This window comes from Cervus canadensis, chromosome X (assembly GCF_019320065.1).
Source record: "Cervus canadensis isolate Bull #8, Minnesota chromosome X, ASM1932006v1, whole genome shotgun sequence".
In the NCBI taxonomy this organism is placed as follows: domain Eukaryota; kingdom Metazoa; phylum Chordata; class Mammalia; order Artiodactyla; family Cervidae; genus Cervus; species Cervus canadensis.
This window is the reverse complement of record NC_057419.1, coordinates 8,572,300-8,600,290: the sequence shown is the minus strand read 5'-3', so window position 1 is coordinate 8,600,290 and position 27,991 is coordinate 8,572,300.

Genomic DNA, 27,991 nt, shown 5'->3' with positions numbered 1-27,991 from the left:
CGTGGCTCCCCCGTCCGTGGAATTTTCCCAGGCAAGAATACTGGAGCAGGTTGCCATTTCCTTCTCCAGGGGATCCTCCTGACGTGGGGGTCGAACCCACATCTCTCACGTCTCCTGCATCGGCAGGCGGGTTCTTCACCACTGAGCCACCTGGGAAGCCCGGTGGTCTTAATTACTTAGTATTTTTCATTTTGGCATGGAAAAGTCTACTGGTGGATGTTACATGTGGTTGCTTTGGCTTCCCAAGTTAGGAAATAAACACCTGAAACTTATATAATATTATACAACAATGAAAAATGAAGCAAGATCCCCCGGAGAAGGAAATGGCAACCCACTCCAGTACTCTTGCCTGGAGAATTCCAAGGACAGAGAAGCCAAGGACAGAGGGTCCTACCGTCCATGGGATCACAAAGAGTCGGACACGACTGGGCAACTAACTTTCACTTTCATGAAAAATGAAAGTGTTAGTCACTGACACGTGCCCGACTCTTTGCCACCCCATGGACTGTAGCCCACCAGGCTCCTCTGTCCATAGGATTCTCCAGGCAAGTACAACAGAGTGGATTTCCATTCCCTCCTCCAGGGGATCTCTCCCACCCAGGGATGAAACCCAAGTCTCCTGTGTGTCCTGCATTGGCAGGCGGATTCTCTACCAGCTGAGCCAGGGAATCCCAGGCGAACCCTTTGACCCCTCGTTAGTTAGTAACACAGATGACCTTTCTCTAAAGATCTTGTCACTGAGGGACTTCCCTGGTGGCCCAGTGGTTAAGACTCTGCAGTTCCAATGCAAGGGGCACAGGTTCAATCCCTGGTCAGGAAATTTAAGATCCCACATCCCATGCCGAGGGAGAAAAAAATCTCTCCAAAGAGTCTTTCTTGTGAGCTATTTAGCTCTTGAATGAGGAAGATAGTCTCAACCCAAGAGATTATTAGACACTTTCAGGGTCACCGGAATCTGTCTTCTTTTATTTTGCTGAAGTGATTCCCCTCTCTGCTCTGAACTATACAGTCAGGAAATTAAAGAGTTGGCAGGTGATTATTTTAGGTATGAAGAGAACTCCCCAGTCAGGGAAAGGAAGTATCATCTTTTTGCTAAGGAGAGAAAAAGACTCTCCTGGTGACGGAATCCCAGATAGACTTGAACTTGGCTGTGAATGGCACCTTGATGACTAGAAAGACTGAGGGCTGTGTTTCAGAGCACAGTTAAGACTTATAAAGTAGTTCATACAAACAACACATAGCATCTGTGTGCTTAGTCACTCAGTCATTTCCAACTCTTTGCAACCCCGTGGACTGGGCCCCGCCAGGATCCTCTGTCCATGGGAATTCTCCAGGCAAGAATACTGGAGTGGGTTGCCACGCCCTTCTCCAGGGGATCTTCCTGACCTAGGAATCGAACCAGGGTCTCCTGCGTTGCAGGCGGATTCTTTACCAGCTGAGCTACCAGGGAAGCCCCCACATAGTATATAGGATAGACTTTTGACAGGTCTGACTTATATACTATGTGGGATATACTGGTTCGATTCCTGGGTCAGGAAGATCCCCTGGAGAAGGGCATGGCAATCCACTCCAGTATTCTTGCCTGGAGAACTCCATGGATGGAGGAGCCTGGTGGGCTACAGTCCATGGGGTCCCAAAGAGTCGGACACGACTGAGTGACTTCACTTTCTTTCTTTCTTTTTCTTTGACCTGTCTGACAGAAAGGGCACAGCTTGAGACTTCACTGGGGGTGCAGTGGTTAGAACTCTGCACTTTTACTGCCAAAGGGCCCAGGTTCCATTCCTGGTTGGGGAGCTAGGATCCCCACATGCCTTGGGATGCCGCTGAAAGAAAAGATGAAGAAAAGTGGCAAGTTTTTTCTCATAGACTTGGGAAAACAGTTACTAAAGAAATGATTAAAATAGCCAGAGTTATCAAGCACATCCTGTTAGATTAGAAAATTTGGAAATATGACCCAAGGGAAAGTTATAGGGATTGGAACACTTCTAAATCTGGGGGGAAATGAGACTGAAGATAGTAATTCTGTTCATTATTGGCACTGATAACATTGTTGTTCAGTTGCTCAGTCGTGTCCAAATCTTTGCAACCCCGTGGACCCAGAGTTTGTTCAAACTTATGTCCATCGAGTCGGTGATGCCATCCAACCATCTCATCCTCTGTCGTCCTCTTCTCCTCCTGCCTTCAATCTTTCCCAGCATCAGGGTCTTTTCCAATGAGTCAGCTCTTCACACCAGGTGGCCAGAGTATTGGATCTTCAGCTTCAGCATCAGTCCTTCCAATGAACATTTAGGACTGATTTCCTTTAGGATGGACTGGTTGGATCTCCTTGCAGTCCAAGGGACTCTCAAGAGTCTTCTCTAGCACAGCAATGAAAACTATCCCCCAGCCACCTAGAGAAAAGCCCAGGCAGCAACAAAGAGCCTGTGCAATCAACAATTTATTAATTTAAAAGATTTCCCCAAAAAAGAAAAAAAAAAAAGAAAAAAAAATAAATAAAAATACTAAGACTGAGAAAAACAGTCATGGAAGAAATGTTCCATTATAGATATAAAAATGTTATGGAAGACGGTAATCTTGTCATTGTTACAGGAAATCTTATTAAAAATACAAAGGATAAAAAAAAAAAAAAAAAGATTTCCTCAGATATATACCCAGGAGTGGGATTGTGGGTCCCACGGTAACTCTCTTTTTTGTTTCTTAATAAACATTCATGCTGTTCTCCATAAACGGCTATATCAATTTACATTCCTATCAATGCCGCAGGAGACATCACCCTCTCCAGCATCTATTTTTGTAGATTTTTTTTTTCTGATGGCCATTCTGACTGCTGCGACATCATACCTCACTGCAGTTTCTATTTGAATTCCTCTAGTAATTAGTGATACGGAGCATCCCTTCGTGTGTGTTTCGGCCATCTAGGACCACTGCCTTCTGATATTGACCAGCAGGCAGACAGGATAATGGGCTTCTGGGAAAACAGAGCATTGATGGGGTGAGCCTCGCTTTTTGCTTCAGTTTGAATTCCCGGTGGGTGAGCGAGCGGCTTAGAATAGGCAAGTGGCTCTTCTGAGCTGAGAAGATTCTGGTCTGACTTCTTAGAGCCTCACATGGCTGGAGTCTGCGGTGTCAGGCAAGCAGAATGAGGAAGCTATGTGAACAGGCAGCCCCGAATCTGGAAGTGTGTTCTCCGGTATCTCTCTGTGACTGGGCTGGTATGGACAGAGGGATACAGGTGTTGCCAAGGAAGTGAATCAGGGAAAGAAGGCGACAAGCAGAAGCGAACCTTGGAGAATTTAAGCGTCGTAAACCAGTCAGAGCAGGACCATCAGCTAGCATCTCATTGTGCGTTGCAGAACTCACTTAGTCAAGACGAGCACAGAGATGCTCACTTATAAATATGCTAGGAGGGACAGATGAGGACATTTTCCTAAGTTATTTACCTCCAGGAGCCAGAAATGGGCTTCCCTGATGGCTTGGTGGGTAAAGAATCTGCCTGCAATGTAGGAGACGTGGGTTCGATCCCTGGGTCAGGAGGAGCCCTGTCTGTGCAGAAGATGCAGGAGACTCAAGTTCCTCAATTTTCTTGTATCATAGCTCAGATGGTAAAGAATCTGCCTGCAATGTAGGAGACACAGGTTTGATCCCCGGGTTGGGAAGATCCCCTGGAGGAGGAAATGACACCCCACTCCAACATTCTTGCCTGGAGAATCCCATGGACAGAGGAGCCTGGCGGGCTACAGTCCATGGAGTCACAGAGTCAGACATGACTTAGCGGTTGAGCACGCACGAGGCCCTGAAGGACCAATGTTTTGGAGGCATTGAATGGCTTGATGTCTCGTGTGGTTGTCCATTTTTAATGATACCTTTTTTCCCCTCATTAGGTATGACTTTTGCAATGGACCTTTGAGCCTGTGAGAGTGTTAGTTGCTTGGTCATGTCCAACTCTTTGTGACCCTATGGACTGTAGCCCACCGGGCTCCTCTGTCCGTAGGGATTCTCCAGGCAAGAAGAGTGGAGTCGGTAGTCATTCCCTTCACCAAGGGATCTTCCCAACCCCAGGTCTCCCACACTACAGGCAGACTCTTTACCATCTGAGCACAACTGACTTTTACAATAAAAAAGATCAAAATAAGTAGTGTTTGGGACATAGAATATATCCTTTAGTGTGTTTCTGTTATAGGGAATACATATTTCAGATAATGTTATATTTCAGGTAATATTCCATATCGTATTCTATATATGATATTCCATATATCTTGAAATATATACAAAATGATCTACATGATTTCTCACCAGTCACTATCACCACGAAAAGCTCAGCTTCCAAAATGTCCTGCTGAAGAAAAGAGGCCCAGAAATTAGAAGCCCTGTCTAAATAATGTAAAAAATGATCAGGAAGTTCAGTTTGGATGGTACGCTGTGGAGAGAGCAGTCCTTTCGAATGAGGCTTGTTGTCAGAAACACCTCAAGAAACAGGTTACAGATTATGCACTCAGGATTATTTTTCTGCTGACAGTTTTCTAGGAATACATGTGTTCAGACAGGAATGGATTTATGGACACCCCCCCCCCCCACCAGGCTGTCAGGGTAACACATCTTCAACCAGACTACCGCCCGCCCCAGACCGCTAATGAAACACGAGCAGAATCGTGTTATCAGCGCAGTTCAGTTTGATAAAGATTGAATAACGAGATGAAGCAGCATTGCGCAAAAGCCCAGAGATTAGGGAGAGAAAGAGCAAACGGGACGTGCATTCATTTTCCACGTTTATCCTTAAAGCATCTTAAAGTCTTGGGGTTTTTGGTGGGATTAACGGACTTGAATGCTGTTTCAGTTGTTACATTGAAAAGTCGATACAGTATCAGTTATTGGGGATGGTGTTATTTTGCTTGACAGGCAGAGTTGAAATGTGTTGATTATTTGTACACATTCTTAGACATCTAGCTTTCCTGGTGGCTCAGCTGGTAAAGAGTCTGCCTGCAGTGTGGGAGACCTGGGTTCAGTCCCTTGGTTGGGAAGATCCCCTGGAGAGGAGATAGGCTGCCCACTCAAGTATTCTGCCCTGGAGGATTCCATGGACTGTATACTCCATGGGGTCGCCAAGAGCGGGACACAACTGAGCAACTTTCACTTCATTTCACTTTGGACAGCTAAAGAAATACTTAAGCATCAAAAGGAATAAATCTGAATTAAAAAAAAATAGTAAGGGACCAGTGGTCCAGTGGTTAGAACTCCACGCTTCCACTACATGGGGTGTGGATTTGATCCCTAGTCAAGAAACTAAGATCCTATATGCTATGCAACTTGGCCAGAAAAAAAGAGGAAGAAATGATAACATGCTTATGCTATTCACACATTTTATGGGCAGTTCCATTAAGAAGCAGTTTCCAATGCAGCACTGAACTGTGTGTGTGTGTTTTACTGATTTAATGACTCTTCAACTCTCAACTTATCTGAAAAGTGAAGCATGCCTTCTTTTGGATTTTTCTAAGTGTTTTATGTTTAAATGTTGAAGTTTGTTGATTTGGAAATGAGGAAAGTAGACTTGTATCTTTCAGTATGATTCTCTGTTGCTTCACTGAATTTTCAGCTTCTGTCCGCCACTGACATACCATGAAAGTAATGATAACCTGTCTGAGGCGTTCATGTTTCCAAAAAGACCCTTTATTTCTGATTTGTGTGTGTGTGTGTGTGTGTGTGTGTGTGTGCACGCGTGCACGCTCAGTTGTGTCCTAGTGCTTATGACCCCATGGACTGTAGCCCACCAGGTTCCTCTGTTCATGGAATTCTCCGGGCAAGAATACTGGAGTGGGTTGTCATTTCCTCCTCAAGGGGATCTTCCCGACCCAAGGATCGAACCCACATCTCCTGCATTGCAGGCAGATTCTTTACCACTGAGCCACTAGCTATTTTTATTGACTTATTTTCCCATCTCCTGATGGCTTTCAAAACACATACCATCTATTCAGTCTTTTAGGGGGAACTAGTTTACTATCATTCTTTCATGAGTCAATTTTGGTCACTTAGAATAATAGGGGTCTACACAATATGTTAGTATGTATGTGTTGTATTTTTGTGGTAATTCTGCCACGTAATTCTAAGCAGATACCTTGCCACATACATTGGCATTTCTTTGCCATATTTGCCAAGACTCAGTAGACAATGAGTAAATACTCAATTCCCTCTTTATTAATGCTTTCCTTTCTTTAGTACAAAATATTTTTACTTGACTACCTTCATAGGATGGAAAGTTCCTTAGATAGCAACAAACTTCTTCTTGTAAAAGTTAGTCACTCAGTCGTATCCGACTCTTGGTGACCCCACGGACTGTAGCCCACCAGGCTCCTCTGTCCATGGGATTCTCCAGGCAAGAAGACTGGAGTGGGTTGCCATCTCCTCCTCCATTTTCTAGTAAGAGCATATGGAAATGTCAGCATACTTCCAGTCAGTTCTTACCTGTGTCCCTCCAAAACGAATATTCTGCTTTCATTATTTTATGGTAAGGTTTGAAATAGGAGTTTTCCTTCTGATGGCCTTTTTGGAATCACAGGTCATTTAGCAGGGGGTGGGTGGTGGTTATTCAGTCGTTAAGTCGTGTCCAGCTCTTTGCGACCCCATGGACTGTAGCAACCCCAGACTCCCCTGTCTTCCACTATCTCCTGAAGTGTGCTCAGTTTCATGTCTCTTGAGTCTTTGACGCTATGCAACCATCTCACCCTCTGGGGCCCCCTTCTCCTCTTGCCCTCAGTCCTTAGGACTGGCTGGTGAGGGTTGGGTAGGACATCAAAAAGGAATTATCAAGGAGTCTATATAAATTTGCGGGTTTGACTTCACCATGATATACATTCATCGAAACATCAAGTTACATGGCTTAAATATGTGCAGTCTAACATGTCAGTTGTACCTTAATTATTGCATTTCAGAAACTGGGGTTCCATCATTAAAATGAGCTGAAGATGTACAACAGTGATGTGAAAAATTTCCATGTATTTACTTTTACCTACTTACTGACTTTCTAGCTAGTCTATCAGTTATGAAAGAGGGGTATTGACATCTCTAATTCTTTGCAGTTCTGTTCATGTTTTTCCTTCACGTGTTTTGAAGCTCTCTTATCAGATGCATAAATATTGAAGCATTTTTTTATATTGAAACATCTTATTTTCGTTCCTCAGCCTTCCTGCTAAGATCAAGTGTGGTATGGGGGTTTCCCAGATGGCTCAGTGGTAAAGAATCCACCTGCCAATGCAGGAGACACAAGAATTGCAGGTTCAAACCCTGGGTCGGGAAGATCCGCTGGAGGAGGAAATGACAACCCACTCCACGATGCTTGCCTGGAGAACCCCCATGGACAGAGGAGCCTGGCAGGCTACAGTCCATGGGGTTGCAAAGAGTTGGACATGACTGAGCACACATGTTCTCTTGATGAATTGAACCCTTTATTATTATAAAATGAGCTTCTTCATCCAAGACAATAGCCTTTGCCCTAAAAACCCATTTTATCTCACGCTGATATAGATTTCTCAGCACAATTTTGATTAACGTTAGCCTGTTACATTCTCTCTCATCACTTTATCTTAATCTTTGTGTCTCTTTCATGTCTTTCTTGTAAACAGAATAAAGTTAGGTCTTGCTTTCTATATGTTCTGAGAATCTACCTTTTAATGAGAAGTTTTTAATCTTTTACATCTAAATTGGTTGTTCAGTTAAGTTCGGTCGCTTAGTCATGTCCGACTCTTTGCGACCCCATGGACCGCAGCACGCCAGGGCTCCCTGTCCATCACCAACTCCCGGAGTTTACTCAAACTCATGTCCATCGAGTCGGTGATGCCATCCAGCCATCTCATCCTCTGTCGTTCCCTTCTCCTCCTGCCCCCAATCCCTCCCAGCATCAGGGTCTTTTCCAATGAGTCAGCTCTTCGCATGAGGTGGCCAAAGTATTGGAGTTTCAGCTTCAGCATCTTGTAGTCAGGATTAAATGCACAATCACTTTTATTTTTTTTCTATTTGTCCATCTGTTGTCTGTTCAGTTTTCTCTTATTTTCCTCATCCTTTGGATTGCTTGAATAATTCTCATCCTCCCCTTGTGTCTCATTTGTCATCATATTATCTAAATCAGTATCATAGGAGACCACAGTGTCTTAGCCAATGTTCAGAGTCATAGCAGTTCATTGATGCAGGACTCTTTCACTGAGGAAGGAATAGTATTGAGCAAAAACCCTATAACTGACTCATGGGTGTATGATAAAACTCAAGTCTACCCCATTGCTTTTCCCAAGGAACCTGCGGCCATTTGGCGAACCACAGACATTTTCCTGAATGAATATAAATAAGGGGGAAAGACAAACTTCTGGGCAATTTTTAGATATTATGATATTAATCGACATATTAAAGTCATAAACATGGTTGTTTCGTACTCTTTGCAACCCCGCGGACTATAACCCTCCAGGCTCCTCTGTCCATGGGATTCTCCAGGCAAGAATACTGGAGTGGATTGCCTCTTCCGTTCTCCAGGGGATCCGCCCAACCCAGGGACTGAACCTGGGTCTCCTGCATTGCAGGCAGATTCATCACCACCCAAGGCATCAGGGAAGTCCATGAATTTTTACATCTGCTCTTCATATAAAAGGAATGTCACATAGCAGATGTTCACAGGGAAATGATCTATCGTTACATTCATTGCAGTGAAATGATATATAGTTACATTGGGTTGTGAATCTTTCTATGTAATAAATCTACTAAATGAATACATTCTGTTGATAAGCCCTTTAAATTGGAATCTTCACAGTTTGTTTTCCCTTTTTGAGAATCCCACACTTAGTTGGAGGTTCATATTCATCGCTGCTTGAAACAAGGCTGGTTTTCCCCTCCGAGATATCGGCTTGAGAAGGTGACAATAGACATTCTCGTGGTTTTACCAATTGTAAGAAGTAAGCACTTTTAAATAATTTTATTTATTTTGGGCTTTGCTGCGTTGCTGTGAGCAGGGGTAGTCTCTAGCTGTGATGTACAGGCTTCTCATTGCTGTGAGTTTTCTGGCTGTGAAACACGGGCTCTATAGGAAATTGGGGCTTCAGCAGTTGCAGCACGTGCCCTTGGTATTTAGGGCTCCCAGGCTCTGGAAGAGCAGGACTTGTGGTACACCGGCTTATGTGTTCCATGGCATGCGGCATCTTCCCGGACCAGGGATCAAACCCATATCTCCTGCCTTGGCAGGTGGGTTTTTATCCACTGAGCCACCGGGAAAGCCCCAAAGAGAACATTTTTGCTAGAACTCTTAAAAGAGACACAGCGTGTGTGGGTTCAGCCCTTGATCGGGGAGCTGAATTCCACATACCTCGAGGTGAAAGAACCAGAACATAAATATCAGAAGAAATACTATAACAAGTTCAATTAAGACTTTAAAAATGGTCCACGGTGGGTGGGAGTAGGGGTGGGGAAGAAAAAGTCTTGAAAACGGTTTTGTATTTGGTCATTTTCAGATACGACAGTATGCTCCTTCTTCATTACCCTGTTTTATTATTATTTCTCTTGGCTTTTGGTGATGTCATTTTTTTAATGCCTTCAGGGACCTAATCATTTCAAATGGAGGACCAGACATTATACATGAAAACACAGGAATAACTGTAGGTCTTGAATGACTTTTTCTCCATTCAGGAGAAAAAAAAAATTGCATTTGCTGCCACTAGATGGCTGTGGGCATTGCTAATCCTAGGTAATCATGACATGTTTTCCAGGGTTGATTGAGTTTTCAGTCTGGTGCTGGGCAGACTTCTTCTAGCTCACACTTATCACCAGGTTATAACTTTTAGGATCTCCATCCAAAACATAGAAAATCTCATCAGTGCCTATGGGCACTGCATTCAATTTTTCCTGCACAATTTATGGGGCTATTAAAATATTTGTTCACTTTCACAGCATTTCAGCTGCCTCTTCAACAGTTAGGAGACAGGCTTAGGAGAAAATCACCACGAAATGCCCTAAGAGTTGACCTAATAACTCTTGTCACACTTTAAAAAATTATTTTGTCCAACTTTTCTAGTGGTTTTTTTTTCACTGTAAATTTTTATGTCGTCTCTCTTTGTTGTTCAATGGCTTACTCATGTGCAACTCTGAGACCCTATGGACTGCAGCACTCCTGGCTTCCCTGTCCTTCACCAACTCCTGGAGTTTGCTCAAACTCACGTCCATTGAGTCAGTGATGCCATCCAAGCGTCTCATCCTCTGTCGTCCCCTTCTCCTCCTGCCTTCGGTCTTTCCCAACATCAGGGATCTCTTCCTTTCTCTAGTTTGCCGTTGTGTGAAAGATACAGTCTCAAGAGCTTTTCTAACCTTTGAGTTTTCATCTTTCTTAGTTGCCAGACCTGTTTTCTGCGGATTGTTTTGAAAGTAACTACGGAGAGCAGGAGTTAGTCAGGGTTTCACAGTGTTCTAACAAAGCAGGACTTCCCTGGTGACCTAATAATTAGGACCTCGCCTTCCAATGCAAGGGGTGTAAATTCCATCCCTGGTCGTGGAGGTAAGGTCCCACGTGCCTTGTGACCCCCCCCCAAAAAAACCAAAAAACCTAAGGAAGAGAAACAGTATTGTGACAAGTTCAATAAAGACTTCAAAAATGGTCCCCATCCAAATAAAAAAATAAATTACAGAAGAATTTGAAAGAACTAAGCAAAGAAACTTACACCTCCACTATGCTTATTTTTCAGAAAGTTTTTTTTTTTTTAGAACTGAAAACACAGCATCTGAACATCAGTACAGCTAAAGTGTAGGTGAAATATGTGGTTCCCAGGTGGTTCAGTGGTCAAGAACCCTCTTGCCAATGCAGGAGACTTGAGTTTGATCCCTGGGTCAGGAAGATCTCCTGGAGAAGGGGATGGCAACCCAGTCCAGTATTCTTGCCTGGAGAATCCCATGAACAGAGGAGCCTGGCGGGCTATGGTCCACGTGATGGTGAAGAGTCAGACAGGGCTGAAATGGCTTAGCTCACAAACATGTCTCTGGTCTTAACTGTCAGACTTAGAAGAAGGTGGGTCTCCCTGGTTGTGGCGTGTGGGCATGGTCACCCCGAGACCTGTGGGATCTTAATTCTTGAAACCCAAGTCCCCTGCTTTGGAAGGGAAGTCCTGACCTCACGGTTTTGCTTCCTCATTGGTTTTAATCTCCTAGCTTGATAAGACAGGTAATTTCCAATGGAGATGATACAACCAATGGGAACCAACTGGTGACTAAAATGTGTATTTCTTATTTACATCACAAGCAAGTCAACATTCTCAAAAGATTTCCTTTAGACACCACAGTTTAGGAATCTCAAACTTATTTAAATATCAAGTATCCTACTGAAATGGAGACGTTCTTTTTCTAAAAAAAAATTTATTTATTTTAGTTGGAGGCTAATTACTTTACAATATTGTAGTGGTTTTTGCCATACATTGACTTGAATCAGCCATGGTTCAGGATGGGGATGTTCTTTCAAAGGAAAGTTCTATTGAAATCACCTTCCCAGTATCTTAGCTACAGTTTGGAGACAATATTGGAATAAAAAAAAAAAACAAAGGTAGCAAATATAAGCGGACTCATGACCACAACACGTGACAGGAAATGGAAATTGATGTTGGTCAGTACTGGAGGAAAATCTGTGACAAACCTAGACGGCGTATTAAAAAGCAGAGACATCACTTTTGTCCACAAAGCTGTATATAGTCAAAGCTATGGTTTGTTGTGTACAGGTCTAAGAGTTGGACCATAAAGAAGACTGAATGCTGAATAATTAATGCGTTTGCACTGGGGTGCTGGAGAAGACTCTTGAGAGTCCCTTGGACTGCAAAGAGATCAAACCAGTCCATCCTCAAGGAAACCAGTCCTGAATATTCATTGGAAGGACTGATGCTGAAGCTGAAACTCCAATCCTTTGGCCACCTGATGCAAAGAGCTGACTCATTGGAAACGATCCTGATGCTGGGAAAGATTGAAGGCAGGAGGAGAAGGGGACGACAGAGGATGAGATGGTTGGATGGCATCACCGACTCCGTGGACATGAGTTTGAATAAGTTCTGGGAGTTGGTGATGGACAGGGAAGCCTGGCGTGCTGCAGTCCATGGGGTCGCAAAGAGTCGGACACGACTGAGGGACTCAACAACAAATATTAACATGAGAGCCATCAAATATTTGAAATTTCGATACTTTGGGGAATCATAGAATTATTCCATACCCATGGAAGACAAATGTTAAGCACTTCAGTAAGAAGGGTGTTAGTCAAACATCTATTTCAAAAGCAGGTTTTGTGAAAACAGAATGTGCTTCTATGGAGATGTTTTGTGTTAATGTAGGGTTTATTTTTAGCTCCCTCAAGGACAGCTGCCAGCTTATGACTGAAACCCTGCAACTCCATGGGTCAGCGCATCTTAAAAAAACATTACGTTACTATGGAAATTTGTTTTTAGAATGAATTGTGCAAGATGATACCCAACAAATAAACAGAGGGGAGTACAGTGTTTCACATATCTGTGAGATGAATTCACGGCAGTTTTCTACACATTACCTGGTATATGGTAAAACAATATTATTTGGGGCGTAAAGGTTTCCAATTTACATAATTGCAGTGAAAGAGCTAAATATTCAGACTGTGTTCCTTTGTCGGGGAGAGGAAAAACAAAATGCCAAGCAATGGCGTTTGAGGTATCTGATACATATTCGGGAAATGTCAAAACTCCTGTTTTTTATGACAGAATCATAGTAACGTATCTGTTAAAATAGTTTGACCCTAGTTAATTCCTCTTAACCATATATTAACTGTTAACCTATATTATTAACTACTAACATTATTATCAGTTCTTCCTGCTTGCCAAGTCACTTCAGTCGTGTCTGACTCTTTGTGACCTTATGAACTGTTGCCCACCAGTCTCATTTGTCCATGGGATTCTCCAGGCAAGGATACTGGAGTGGGTTGCCATGCCTTCCTCGAGGGGATCTTCCTGATCCAGGGACCGAAGCCATGTCCCTTACATCTGCTGCATTAGGCAGGCAGAGTCTTTACCACTAACACCACCTGGTAACAGTTATTAACTATTAACTATTCAGTTCAGTTCAGTTCAGTTGCTCAGTTGTGTCCGACTCTTTGCGACCCCATGAATCGCAGCACGCCAGGCCTCCCTGTCCATCACCATCTCCCGGAGTTTACCTATTAACTATTAACCTATACTTATTAGCCATATGAACTATGGGCTTCCCTCATAGCTCAGTCAGTAAATCACCTGCCTGCAATGCAGGAGACCTGGTTCGATTCCTGGGTCGGGAAGATGCCCTGGAGAAGGAAATGGCAACCTGCTCCAGTGTTCTTTCCTGGAGAATCCCATGGACAGAGCAGCCTGGCGGGCTACAGTCCATGGGGTTCACAAAGAGTCGGACACAACTGAGCGATTTTCACTTCATTTATCTTCCCTGCTCCTTCTACTATGGGAATACATAGTATTTTTTGATTAATGGTACTTCAGTATTCAGCTCAGTTCAGTTCAGTCACTCAGTCGTGTCCGACTCTTTGCAACCCCATGAATCGCAGCACACCAGGCCTCCCTGTCCATCACCAACTCCCAGAGTTTACTCAAACTCATGTCCATCGAGTCGGTGATGCCATCCAACCATCTCATCCTCTGTCGTCCCCTTCTCCTCCTGCCCTCAATCCCTCCCAGCATCAGGGTGTTTTCCAGTGAGTCAACTCTTTGCCTGAGGTGGCCAAAGTATTGGAGTACTCCAGGATTAGTATATGTATATTTTTACAACATATTAACCTATTTTATTATGTTTGCCTGGCTTTATATAAGCCAGCAAGACTTAAGTATACTCTCATAACTGTGTTGACTGGCTCTCTTGCTAGTATAATTAACAATGTGCTTATGTGCCCAGTCTTGCCTGACTCTTTGCGACCTCATGGCCTGTAGCCCACCAGAGCTCTGTTCTCCAGGTCTGTGAGTCTGTTTCTCAGATAAACTCATTTGCGTCATAGTTTAGACTCCACATACAAGTGATATCACGGGATACTTGTCTTTCTCTGTCTACCTTACTTAGGTCACTGTGATGCATCAGTGTTGCTGTAAAAAGCATTGTCTCATTCTTTTTTATGGCTGAGTAATATTCCACCATGTATATGTCCCACATCTTTTTCTTCCATTCTTCTGTCAATGGACACTTAAGTTTTTTCCATGACTTTAGCTATTGCGAATAATGCTGCTATGAACACTGGGGTACCTGTATCTTTTCAATCTCATGTTTTGTCTGGAAATATGACCAGGATTCTGGTATCATATAGTAATTATGTCTTCAGTTTTTTAAGGAACCTCCACACTGTTCTCCATAGTGGCTGCACCAGTTTACATTCCCACCAACAGTGTAAGAGGGTTCCCTTTTCTCCACATCCTCCCTAGCACTTACTGTTTGTAGACACTCTAATCATGGGAATTATTAAAGTGTGAGCTGATTCCTCATTGTCCCTTTAACCTGCATTTCTCTACTAATTAGTGGTGTTGAGCATCTTTTCATGTGCCTTTCGACCATGTGTATGTTTTCGTGGGAGAAAGGTCTGTCTAGGTCTTCTATTTTGTTTTTGATTGGGTTGTTTGTTTTTTGTTGTTGTTGACTTACATGAGCTGAAGAGTCTTTTATAACATATGTAACTGCTTAATACTTGAAACAAGACAGATGTCCACTAACAGTGGAATGAATAAATTTGTTGTCGTTGTTGTTTATTCCCTAAACCATGTCCGACTCTTTGTGACCCCGTGGACTGTAGCCCGCCAGGCTCCTCTGTCCCTGGGATTCTCCAGGCAAGAATACTGGAGTGGGTTGCCGTTTCCTTCTCCAGGGGATCTTCCTGACTGAGGGATCAAACCTGCGTCTCCGGCATTGGCAGGCAGATTGTTTTCTGCTGAGCCACTTGCAAAGCTCCAGATGAGGAAATACATGGAAGCTATTTCCTGTAAGCGCATCTCTGAAATGATGGAAATGAATAGCTTCTTGCTACATCACACCTAATCTCCTTTCACATTTGAATGTCTCCACCATAAGGATGAGCCGAGACATCTGCAGTTAAAGAGAACTTGCAGAATCATTTCCTTGGTGTTAAATCTCAGGGGGGAAAAGTTGCCGTTTGGAAGAGAGGAGACGTCTCTATGGCAAGTAGACATCTCTATAGCAAGAGGTAGGCTTGTGAAGTCCTGCTCGGGTTCTGTTCTTTGATTTGTTGACAGTGGTAGCTGTATATTGGGACGATCCCCCGGAGGAGGACATGGCAACCTACTCCAGTATTCTTGCCTGGAGAATCCCATGGACAGAGGAGCCTGGTGGGCTACACTCCATGGGGTTTCAAACAGTTACAGTGAGATTGCAAATAAAACCAGCTCGTTTTTGACAGCATCGTCTAGTAAACCACTGTGAAGTTCTGCCACTAGAAAAGGTGAATTTTGTGACATCTCCAAGTCCATCTTGCCAATGAAAATCTTTGGCTATATGCAGTGTATTCCCAACGCAGTGGTTGTTTATTTTGTACATAGTAGTTGGGTCCCTCTTAATCCCGAATAATCCTCCTCTGGTCTGAGTCTCCCCACTGGTGACCACTAGTTTATTTTCTGTATCCGTGAGTCTGTTTCCGTTTTTACACATACATTCATTTGCTTTATTTTTTTTTTTTTAGGTTCAACACATAAATGATATCATGTGTATTTGTCTTTCTCCCTCAGACTTAATTTCACTCAGCATAATAATCTTCAGGTCCATCGGCGTTGTTGCAAATGCCAGAATTCCGTTCATTTTTATCTTCCTTCAATTTAGAAAGTTTTCATTTTTCCTCTCCTGCATTTTGCATCTAACCCAACTCCAGTGTGCTGTCAAAGTCCATTTCAATCTCTGTGATTGTAAGTACATCAAATATTTTAAAACAGACACACACACAGGCATCAACAATGCTAATTGATTTGTTTATAACTCAGCATAAAACTGTATGTAACACTGAGCACTTAGATCTGCTTTGTCAATGAGATAGAACTTTCATATCCAGAAAAATAGTGCATTCTGTGGCATTCACTTACAAATTTGTATGCAAAAACTTCAAGGTAATAATTCATGAATTGGCTGGTGAGCAGAGGTTACAATTCACAGTGATGCACTTATCTTAAAATAACAAAGCCTAATAATAGTCTTGAGGGCAAAACACTCAGTACACATGTTCTGGGAAGTCATGTTCTGACAGGATTTTTCAATAATGTTATTATCTAAGGAGATATACACAAGAGAAGTATGTAGGTGAGTGCATCTTTAATGGATTCAGCTTGCAGTGGGCATTAATCCTTTCATGGTGCACATTCCTGCCACTTTCTGTGGCCAGATGAAGTGACAGCCAGGAGAGCCGCCATGCATCAAGCCCCAAGCAGGCACTTGTGGATATTAGTCAGAACTCCTGATGGCAAATGACCAGGTAAAGCCTCAAATCATGTTCACAAACTGAATCATTTTTTTCAATTATTTTTAATTGCAGGATAATTGCTTTACAATATTGTGTTGGTTTCTGCCATACACTACCTGAATCAGCCGGAGGTGTACATACGTCCCCTCCCTCTTGAACCTCCCTCCTATCGCCCACCCCATCCCACCCTTCTGGGTTACAGACTGAATCATTTTTACATACCAACGATGTACAGGAAATGTGGTCCAACTTGGCGTCTCTGTGGACCAATGCCTCATCTCTCTGGACCAAGTTGGCATCTCTATAGACCAAGTTGGCATCTCTATGGACCAACCCTACATCTCCATGGACCAAGGCCACATCTCTGTGGGTCAAGCCCCCACCTCAGTGGACCAAGCCCACATCTCTGTGGGTCAAGCCTGCATCTCAGTGGACCAAGCCCCCATCTGTGTGGAACAAGTCTACATGTCTATGGACTAAGCCCTCATCCCTGTGGACCAAGCTGGCATCTCTGTGGACCAAGTCAGCATCTCTGGGCCAAGCCCGTGTCTCAGTGGACCAAGCCCACATCTCTATGGACCAATTCCCCATCTCTCTGGACCAAGTCGGCATCTCTATAGACAAAGTTGGCATCTCTATGGACCAACCCCACATCTCCATGGACCAAGCCCTCATCACTGTGGACCAAGCCCGCATCTCTGTGGATCAAGTCTTCATCTTTGTGGACCAGGCCCTCATTGCTGTGGACCAAGGTGGCATCTCTGTGGACAAAATTGGCATCTCTGGGCCAAGCCCACGTCTCAGTGGACCAAGCCCACATCTCTATGGACAAAGCCCTCAGCTCTGTGGACTGAGCCCCCATCTCTGTGGGCCAAGCCCGCATCTCTGTGGATCAAGTCTTCATCTTTGTGGACCAAGCCCTCATTGCTGTGGACCAAGCTGGCATCTCTGTGGACAAAATTGGCATCTCTGGGCCAAGCCTCAGTGGATCAAGCCCACATCTCTATGGACAAAGCCCTCATCTCTGTGGACCAAGCCCTCAGCTCTGTGGACTGAGCCCCCATCTCTGTGGGCCAAGTCCCCATCTGTGTGGACCAAGTCTACATCTCTATGGACCAAGCCCTCATCGCTGTGGACCAAGCTGGCATCTCTGTGGACCAAGTCGGCATCTCTGGGCCAAGCCCACGTCTCAGTGGGCCAAGCCCACATCTCTATGGACAAAGCCCTCATCTCTGTGGACCAAGCCCTCATCTCTCTGCAGTGTGCTTCTTTACAATCTGCCCACTTGGATAGTCATCTTTTTATGGAGATGACTTAACCTTATTCTTATGTCTAAAACTATAGACCAAAAAAAAGGTACTGGGCTTTAGGGAGGAAGTCGCAAGCATAAATAGCCAGAAAGTGCTATTCTAAAGTTCTGTTTTGGCTGGTAGCATACTGGCTTGATGACTGCAGCTTTGTAGTATAGTCCGGGAAGTCTGATGCCTCCAGCTCTAGAAACCAACACAACATTGTAAAGCAAATTTCCTCCAATTAAAAAATACATTAAAAAATTTTTTTAAATGAAATTCTGTTTTGGGACTTCCCTGATGATCCCGTGGCTTAAGACTCTGCACGACCAATGCAGGTGGCCCCGGTTTGATCCCCGCTCAGGGAACAAGATTCCACATCCCACAACTAAGTGTTCTTCTGCTGCAGCAGAGGCCCAGCAGAGCCAAATAAATAACAATAAATATTACAAAAAAAAAAAGTCTATTTTCACTCATGCATGCCTGTATGCTAAGTCACCTCAGTCATGTCCAACTCTTTGTGATCCCATGGACTATATAGCCCTCCAGGCTCCTCTGTCCATGGGATTCTCCAGGCAGGAATACTCAGAAGGTTCTAGCAATAAGGATATTGTGACTAGCATAGTACTGTCAACCAGAAGCCAACATCATAACAGACTTTCCATATCCACACTGTAAAATCCACAACTGGAATAAAATAGTTACCCTGTGAATATGTTCTCGATCAAAATATCAGGCGGCTCAACTAGCATCTTTAATTTTTTCTGCATTTTTTATATATATTTTTAAACTTCATGAAAGTATAGTTGATTTGCAGTGTTGGGTTAATTTCTTCTACATGGCAAAATGACTCAGTTATGTATATGTATGGTAGAATGCATTGTAATGCACAAAATGAGCATTGCCAGCCAAGTTTTGTCTGGGGCAAACTGGGGCATGCAGCCCCGGAGACAGCACCTCGGATAGCTCTGAAAGATGCTCCAAAGAGGCAAAGGGGAAGGTCTGTATCTATGGGGTTTTGGTGAAGGGGAATACATGCAGCCAGGCACTTATTTTTTGCAGAAGTTTTCACTAATCACGAGGAACAGTCATCACCATGAAGGAATTTAGTGCTTTTCTAGGTATGAGATGAGACACAAGACCTGGGCTCATAAAATCAGCTCCTGAAAATATCTGACTATCTGAAGACCTGTCCTGCCAGTTTTCCCAGAGTTCAGAGTGCCTTGTTTCTGCTCTCCACGCTGAGCTCCCTTCAGGGAGTCTTGAAGGTCAGCAGCTTCAGCAGCACCTGATTTAATCCTTGTAGCAGTGGATGGCAAATGCCAATTTGTAGCTAACTCTGTGTGTGTGTATATATACAAGTATATAAAAATATATGCACACACTTATATTCTTTTCCATTCTTTTTCATATTCCTTTCCATTATGGCTTTTCACAAGATATTGAATATGCTTCCTTGTGCTCTGGGACCTTGTCCCTTATGCATATTATGTTTAAATTAATTTTTAATGAGATGATAGCTTTACCAGCGTGAAGATCTGGATGTATTCCATAGCCAAGAGTCTTCATATTTACACATGAAGATTTACAAATTGCTTAGAAGAGGGGGAAAAAATAATTTCCACTAGGATTTAGTTAACAGATTGAAGGCCAGAATAAAATAGTACACATTTGTGTGTGTGTGTGTGTGTGTGTGTGTGTGTGTGTGTACACCAGGGTAAAGATAACAACAGGATAATGGAATTGGGAACTCTTAGTGTGAAAGAGAAGGGTGACAAAAACTATCTGCCTCCTGAAAATCTGCAGAACATTTTATGGACTTTGACGCTAGAATTCGTAAAAATGAAAGACGGAATAGTTGATTTGTAACATTGTGTTATTTTCTGTTGTACAGCAGAGGGATCCAGTTATACATACATCGGTCCATTTTTTTCAGACTCTTTTCCTTTGAAGGTTATTGTGAAATATTCAGTACAGTTCCCCATGGTGTATGGGGGGTCCTTGGTTATCTATTTTATATACCGTAGTGTGTATATGTTAATCCCCAGTCCCCTAATTTACTCTCCCTCTCCCTTTCCATTTTGGTCACCACAAGCTTGTCTATGTCTCTGGATCTATTTCTGTTTTGTAAGTTAAGTTAATCTGTGGGGCTTCTCTGCTGGTTCACACAGTAAAGAATCTGCCTGCAAGGCCGGAGACCCTGGTTCCATCCCTGGGTTGGGGAGATCCCCTGGAGGAGGAAATGGCAACCCAGTCCAGTATTCTCGCCTGGAGAATCCCTTGGACAGAGGAGCCTGGCGGGCTACAGTCCCTGGAGTCGAAAAGAGTCGGACACAGCTGAGGAACTAACACACTAATTTCTGTCTTATTTTAGTTTCCACATACAAGCAATCCCACATGATATTTGTCTTTTGTCTGACTTACTTCACTTGGTATGGTCATCTCGAGGTCCATCCATGTACCTGCAAGTGGCATTATTTCCTTATGTTCATGGCTGCGTAATATTCCATTGTCTATATGTCCTCTGTCTTCTTTATCTATTCATCTGTTGATGGACATGTAGCTTGTTTCCATGTCCCGGCTGTTGTAAACAGTGCTGCCATCAACACTGGGGTGCGTGAATCTTTTCGTTTTCTTCTTTTTCTGGATGTAACCCCAGGAAAAATACTCACTTTTTAAATGAAACATTCCTTTAGTTGTTGTGTCCTCTACAAGTTTCTAGCTATGGGTTTGGGGAATAATCTTTCATCTTTATCCAAACTCAATTGGCTTCTGTCAAATGGGGATAATCATACCAGCCTCAAAACTGTTGAAAAAAATGTGAATAACATATGTTAAGGTGTAGGCAGAACTTAGCCCAGTAAGCAATCCCTGCTGCTGCTGCTGCTAAGTCGATTTAGTCGTGTCCAACTCTGTGCGACCCCATAGGTGGCAGCCCACCAGGCTCCTCTGTCCCTGGGATTTTCCAGGCAAGAAAACTGGAGTGAGTTGCCATTTTGAGTGGGACTTATTATTACTGCTAGTATTCCAGATAATTTGATCTGCCTGACCTTTGTGTCAAAAGAAACATAAGACGGGAGAAAAGCATTAGAACAAGGTTCATAATTTTGATTATGTCCTTGTGGTTAATTAATCATTTGCTGAGGGATCTTGAACCAGTTTTCCAGTTCCTCTGGGTCTCAGTTTAGGAGTTTCCTTGTTCTATAACGTGAATAAGTCATAGGAACTCATCTTCGCCGTTTGCGTACGCTATAATGTTACAAGTTCTTGTTATGTCTGTTCTCCAATCAAAAAAGACCCAACTGAGCACCCGAGGCTGCTTAATTGGCGTCATAAGCAATTAGCTTCTTGTTCCTGAAAGACAGGGTGGCCTTGGGCTGTATTTTCTCTACCCTGGCTGCTCTAGGTTAAGTCATGGTTACATCTTAAATCTCACAGATTTTTAAAACGACAATCACAAACACAGTTCAGTTCAGTTCAGTCGCTCAGTCGTGTCCGACTCTCTGCGACCCCATGAACCTCAGCACGCCAGGCCTCCCTGTCCATCACCAACTCCCGGAGTTTACTGAAACTCATGTCCATCGAGTCGGTGATGCCATCCAACCATCTCATCCTCTGTCATCCCCTTCTCCTCCCGCCTTCAATCTTTCCCAGCATCAGGGTCTTTTCCAACGAGTCAGCTCTTCGTATCAGGTGGCCAAAGGATTGGAGTTTCAGCTTCAGCATCAGTCCTTCCAATGAACACCCAGGACTGATTTCCTTTAGGATGGGCAGGTTGGATGTCCTTGTAGTCCAAGGGACTCAAGAGTCCTCTCCAACACCACAGTTCAAAAGCATCAATTCTTTGGTGCTCAGCTTTCTTTATAGTCCAACTCTCACATCCATACATGACTACTGGAAAAACCACCATAGCTTTCTGGGCACACAAGAGTAGCTTACAAATACTAGATCAATATTTTAGGGTTAAGAAAAAAACAATAAACATTGACCCTGGTTTGTACTTTTCTTGTTCAGCCACTAAGTCATATCCGACTCTTTATGACTCCATCAACTGCAACATGCCAGGCTTCCCTGACTTTCACTATCTCCCAGAGTTGACTCAAGTTCCTGTTCATTGATCTGGAGATGCTATGCAACCATCTCAATCTCTTTCACCCCATTCTCCTCCTGCCCTCAACCTTTCCTAGCATCAGGGTCTTTTCCAATGAGTTGGTACTTCACATCAAGTGGCCAGAGTATTGGAGTTTCAGCGTCAGCGTCAGTCCCTCCAATGAATATTTAGGGTTGATTCCTTTAGGATTGACTGGTTTGATCTCCTTGCAGTCCAAAGGACTCTCAAAAGTCTTCTCCAACACCATAGTTCAAAAGTATCAATTCTTCAGCGCTCAGCTTTCTCTATGGTCCAACTCTCACATCCATACATGACTGCTGGAAAAACCATCATAGTTTTGGCTATGTGGACACTGTGTCAGCAAAATGATGTCTCTTATGAATTCTAATTTATCTTTTTAAGAGAAAATGTGGAGGAGAGGGCTTCACTGAACAAGTTGATGTAATGAATCTTGAAGTCGGGATAAGGCTTGTCGAGTTGGCTGAGTCTCATTAGAATGCCAGGCAGGAAAGCTTAATTAAGAATGATTAGGCACAACAATTGCGTATCAAGGAAAGTTCAGGATGTCAGAACCAAAACAGCTAACGACAGATGTCATGCAAAGCGAGTCGGCTTGACATGCAGAGGAAGACATTGAAGAAGATGTGTTCCCCAAAAATGCATGGCGTTATAAAAGATGATTGAAATTTTTGGTAGCATCAATTCAGAATAATAGGCTAAGTGCTTTGAGGTGTTTTTTAAAACATATACATATAATGTAAATTTACATGTTCACATACATGTACGTATAATGTTCCCTGATGCTGGAAAAGGTTGAAGGCAAAAGGAGAAGCGGGTGGCAGAGGATGAGATGGTTGGATGGCATCACTGACTCAATGGACATGAGTTTGACGTAGCTACAGGAGATAGCGGAGGACAAGGAAGCCTGGTGTGCTGCAGTCCGTGGGGCCGTAAAGAGTCAGACACGACTTAGCAGCTGAAAGACAATGACAAATAATGTACATATATCTCAATCTATAGCAAGGCATGAAGAATGGACCCTGGAGTTTCAGGCAGTAAGCACTGTTTGCAAAACTGCTTTTGTAATTGTTGTTTTATATTTACAGTATAGTTGATTAACAGTGTTGTTAGTTTCAGGGGTACAAGGAAGTGATTGGGTTATACTTATGCATGTATCTATTCTCTTTCAAAATCACTTCCCATTTAGGTTATTACAGAATGTTGAGTTTAGCTCCCTGTTTTATCCAGTAGGTCCTGGTTGGTTATCTATTTTATATATCGTCGTGCGAGTATGTTAATCCCAAACTACTAACTCATCCACCCCCTCAAACACAGACTGCAGCACACCAGGCTTTCCTCTTTGGAAACTACAAGATTGTTCCCCTAGTCTGTGAATCTGTTTCTATTTTGTAAACAAGTTCGTTTGTATCGTATTTTTAGATTCTGCATTGAAGCAGAGTCATATTTGTCTTTCTGTGACTTAGTATGACACCTTCTAGTTCCATCTATCATGCAGCAAATATTATTTCATCCTTTTTTATGGCTGAGTAATATTCCATTGTGTATATGTACCACATCTTCTTTATCCAGTTCTCTGTCCATGGACTTTTATGTTGCTTCCATGTCCCAGCTATTGTAAATAGTGCTGTTATGAACACTGGGGTGCGTGCATCCTTTCAAACCATGGTCTTCTCTGGATATCTGCCCAGGAGTGGGACTGCAGGATCATACGGTAGTTCTTAAGTTTTTTTTTAAAGAACTTCCATACTTTTCTCCAAAGTGGCTGTACCAATTTCCACTGCCACCGACAGTGTAAGGGAGTTCCCCTTTTCTCCACACTCCCTCCAGCATCTGTTGTTTGTGGATTTTTTGATGATGGGCTTTCTGACGGGTGTGAGGTGATACCTCACTGTAGCTTTGATCTGCATGTGTCTAATAATTAGCAATGTTGACCTCTTTTCACGTGCCTGTTGTCTGTCTGTCTTCTTTAGAGAAATGTCTCTATAGGTCTTCTGCCCATGTTTTTGATTGGGTTCTTTGCTGGTTTTCTTTTTACTATTTTTATTATTGAGTTGCATGAGCTGTTTATAGATTTTGGAAGTTAATCCCTTGTCGGTTACATCGATTGCTAGTATTTTCTCCCATTCTGTGGGTTTTCTTTTTATTTTGTATATGGTTTCCTTTGCAAAAAGATTTTGAGTTTAGGAGGCAAGACTATATAGTGGGAAAGAGACAAGCCTTAAACTGAACAGGTGCATGTAAAACGAATGAAATATGGGCACTCCCTAACATCAAAAAGAAAAATGAACTCTAAATGGACTAGGAACCTGTATAAAAGACCTGATACTATAAAACGCTTAGAGGAAAACATATGAAAAACACGCTGACATAAATTGCAGCAAGATCTTTTTCAGTCCATCTTGCAGTTGCTGTTCATTTGCTCAGTTGTGTCCGACTCTTTGCGACTCCATGGACTGCAGCATGCAAGGCCTCCTTGTCGATCACCAACTCCCGGAGTTGCTCACACTCATGTCCATTGAGTCAGTGATGCCATCCACCATCTCATCCCTTCTCATAACGTCCTTAATCTTTCCCAGCATCAGAGTCTTTCCAAATGACTCAGCTCTTCGCATCCCGTGGCTAAAGTATTGGAGCTTCAGCTTCATCATCCTGAGTCCTTCCAGCGAATATTAAGGGTTGATTTCCTTTAGGATTGACAAGTAACAGAAATTTAAAGAAAATAAACAAATGGGAGCTAATGATAACCTCCTTTCTCAAATTTAAAAATTAAGCATGCACGACAGAAAAAATAATTGCACCTCCCACAAAAGGTTCCCACTATCCATTTTGTACTAGAAACAGCTTGTGTTTACTCTGCTGTGAATCATTACAACACGACAATAAAAAGTGAAAATTTGTATATGTGTGTTTGGCAAACAGTAGCTCTGAGAACACGCCTCTAAAGTTTTTGTCTACCTTCTCCCAGGGGGAGAATCTTCCCAACCCAGGGATCGAACTCAGGGATCGAACCCAGGTCTCCCGCATTGCAGGCGGATTCTTTATCAGTTGAACCCCCAGGGAAGCCCCAACAAAGGTCTAATGCACAGCTGTGGAGTTGATTTTTTTAATTATATTTATTTATTTTTGGCTGCGCTGGGTCTTCACTGCTGTGCAGGCCTTCTCTAGCTGCGGCAAGCCGGGGCCTTTCTCTTTTAATCCTTGTATTTAAAGTGTTAGCATTTAAAGTCGGGGGTTTCCCAGGTGGCTGAGATGGTAAAGAATCTGCCTGCCAGGCAGGAGACCCAGTTCTATTGCTGGGTTGGGAAGATCTCCTGGAGAAAGGAATGGCAACCCACTCAAGTATTTTCACCTGGAGAATCCCATGGACGGAGGAGCCCGGCAGGCTACAGTCCATGGGATCAAAATAGAGTTGGACAGGACTGACTGACTCATACTATCGTTCACTGACATAATTGGATTAATATCTAAGATATTTGCAATTGCCTCTTTTATTGTATTTGGGATTTTTGTTTGTTAGTTTTGATTTCCCTCATTTTCACCCTTCTGTTTTTTCTTTTTTTCTAAGAGTATATTTTAGTTTTCGAAAGTATTTTATTCACTTATTTTTGGCTGTGCTGAGTCTTCATTCGCTGTGTGGGCTTTTCTCTAGTCCCAGAGTTCCAGCTTCTCCTTGCCGTGTCCTCTCTCGTGTTACGCCGGCTCTGAGGCCTGTGGGCTTCAGTGGTTGCAACACGTGGCCTGTGGCTCCCCGGCTCTGGGGCAGAGACTCAACAATTGTGGAGCATGGGCTTAGCTGCCCCAAGGCGCATGGGATCTTCCCGGACCATGGATCGAACCCGTGTCTCCTGCATTGATGGTCAGAGTCTTATCCACTGTGCCACCACGGAAGCCTTGTACTACTGTATTTGAAATTAATTTTCTGTCATTAGATTTTGGCACCTAAATATAAGAAGGAGACTTTAATCTCACCTTTTTTCATCTTTGTCTTCCGTTGCCGCCATTAAGAACCTCCCAGGTTCTCTGTCCAACCCCAACCCTTGGCAAAAGAAAACCCCCAAATACCAAAGCATTTTTATGTCAAAGTTGTCAGATTATACTGTCCATCTATGGTGGGGGGGGGGGAGTGGGTCCAATTTCCCTCTTACAGCAACTTCTAGACTTTATTTTCTTTTTTAAAAAAACTGAACTTATTAATTTTGCATTGGAGGCTAATTACTTTGCGGTATCATGTTAGTTTCTGCCATGCATCAGAATGAATCAGCCATAGGGAGGCATACATTTGTCCCCACCTTCTTGAGCCTCCCTCCCACCTCCCTTAAAATCCCTTCCATTAAGAGGATGGGTACCAAAAGCGATAAAATATAAACAGTATCATGTGCTATAAACAAGTTTTGCAGAGAATAGAATTTCTTATCACCATATAAACAGAGCATGACTTCTATAAGCATATGTTCAGACAAGGAAATAGCCTCAGTATATACACCCCCTATGGTGTAATGCTATTTATCAAAATGGCACTTGATATTTCATATATGCTCACTACCAGTTTCCACATGCATCCTTATCCATGTATATTTGCATGTATATACAGATACGTGTTGTATAGCTGTGTGGAGATCTAATATTAAAAGATTTACCTAGATGTTGGGCTTTCGAGGGTGGCTAAATGGTGAAGAATCTGCCTGCCTATGCAGGAGACATAAGAGATGAAAGTTCGATCCCTGAGTCAGGAAGATCCCCTGGAGGAGGAAATGGCAACCCACTCCAGTATTCTTGCCTGGGAAATCCCATGGACAGAGGAGCCTGGTGGGCTACAGCTCAATGACTGAGCATACACTGGCAAGCCACAGTCCATAGGGTCACAAAGAATCAGACGCTATCGAATGACTGAGCCAACACACATAACACAGATATTTGCCTACACGTGTGTGAGAAACGTCCATGTGAAAGGATCTGGAATTTAAAAAAGAAATCAAGAATATTTGTCACGGAATTTCCCTGGTGGTCCAAGGACCAGGACTCTGCAATCCCAGGGCGGGTGGGCTCAGATTCGATCTCCGGTCGGGCAAACTAGAGTCCACGTGCTGTAACTAAAGATCCTACGGGCTGCCACCAAGAACCGGGGCGGCCAAATTAATAAATTTCTTAAAAATGAATATCTGTCTCAAATCACGTTCAGTTCACTCTGACAAATACATCACGGGAAACACGAGCCAAATGTCACCTGAAGAAGACATACTGTGTTTCCTATACGAGCTGTGTAAGGGAGTGGGGCATTTTAAAAAATAACCTTAAGATGATGCAGACCACAATGGGGCCTTCTGTCATTCTACCTATGGAAACTTACTACACTGGGTGTGCCTTTGTTGCAAAACTTCATCATGAAAACAACCACAGGAATATGAGTAAATATATTATACAAATGGGAACCATTTGTCAATTTGATAATGTGCGCAAAGCTCTTTATGTACATTTAAGTTGATGGACGCTTGCTCCTTGGAAGAAAACCTATGATCAACCTAGACAGCATATTAAAAAGCACAGATATTACTTTGCAACAAAGGTCCATCTAGTCAAAGCTATGGTTTTTCCAGTGGTCATGTATGGATGTGAGAGTTGGACTATAAAGAAAGCTGAGCACCAAAGAATCAATGCTTTTGAACTGTGGTGTTGGAGAAGACTCTTGAGAGTCCCTTGGACTGCATCCTAAAGGAAATCAGTCCTAAATATTCATTGGAAGGACTGCTGCTGAAGCTGAAACTCCAATCCTTTGGCCACCTGATGCGAAGAACTGACTCTTTGGAAAAGACCCTGATGCTGGGAAAGATTGAGGGCAGGAGGAGAAGGGGACGACAGAGGATGAGATGGTTGGATGGCATCACTGACTCAATGGACATACGTTTGAGTAAAGTCCAGGAGTTGGTGATGGACAGGGAGGCCTGGCATGCTACGGTTCATGGGGTCGCAACATGACTGAAGAGTCGGACATGACTGAGCGACTGAACTGAACTGAAGTTGATAGAAAAGGATACTGCAAGTAAACTTTAAAGACATCATGCAGTCAAGTGAATTATAATGCCTATTCCTTTTTCTGATTGACATGGTACAGAGACCATCTTATTC